This window comes from Brassica napus, unplaced genomic scaffold, assembly GCF_020379485.1.
Source record: "Brassica napus cultivar Da-Ae unplaced genomic scaffold, Da-Ae ScsIHWf_521;HRSCAF=783, whole genome shotgun sequence".
NCBI classification, from domain to species: Eukaryota; Viridiplantae; Streptophyta; class Magnoliopsida; order Brassicales; family Brassicaceae; genus Brassica; species Brassica napus.
Window position 1 is genome coordinate 453722 of NW_026016590.1, and position 536 is coordinate 454257.

The 536-nt window shown below is 47.9% G+C and overlaps 1 non-coding gene across 1 annotated transcript; it reads right to left on the reverse strand.

Moving 5' to 3' along the window:
* Positions 1–209: 209 nt before the first annotated feature.
* LOC125604336 lies at positions 210–315 on the reverse strand. Its single transcript, XR_007336137.1, has one exon. It is a non-coding gene; the product is annotated as a small nucleolar RNA R71 (small nucleolar RNA).
* Between the last annotated feature and the right edge of the window lie 221 nt (positions 316–536).

The window sequence follows — 536 nt, forward strand, 5'->3', positions numbered from 1 at the left end:
GGACCATTTGGAACGGTTCGAGGATCTAATCGCTGCCATTCGGATGGAAGGAGTCCCCGAAGATTACCTGCTGTGCAAGCTCTTCAGATACACGCTGAATGGAGAAGCGATGCACTGGCTTAGGCAGCAACCCACAGGATCTTTAACATCCTGGAGCGACATCAAGAATGCTTTCTTACGAAACTTCTTCGATGAGGCGCGCGCTGAAGAACTTCGGAACAAAATTTCCACATTCTCGCAGAAGGCTGGAGAGTCCTTCAAAGATACGTGGATTAGATTTAGGTTTTCCCAGCGAGACTGTCCACACCACGGATTTAATGAAGTTCAGCTGCTAAGCACTTTCTTCCGAGGTCTCGCCTTACAGTATCAAATGGCTCTTGATACGGCGAGTGAAGGAAACTTCACTACTCGGAATCCGTTGGAAGCTGTGAGACTTATCGAAAACCTTGCTAACAGAAGCAGCACCAAAAACACTGACTCTGAACGGAAGAAGTCTGTAGCCTCTATCGGGAAGGAACAGATGGACGAAGTAAGAG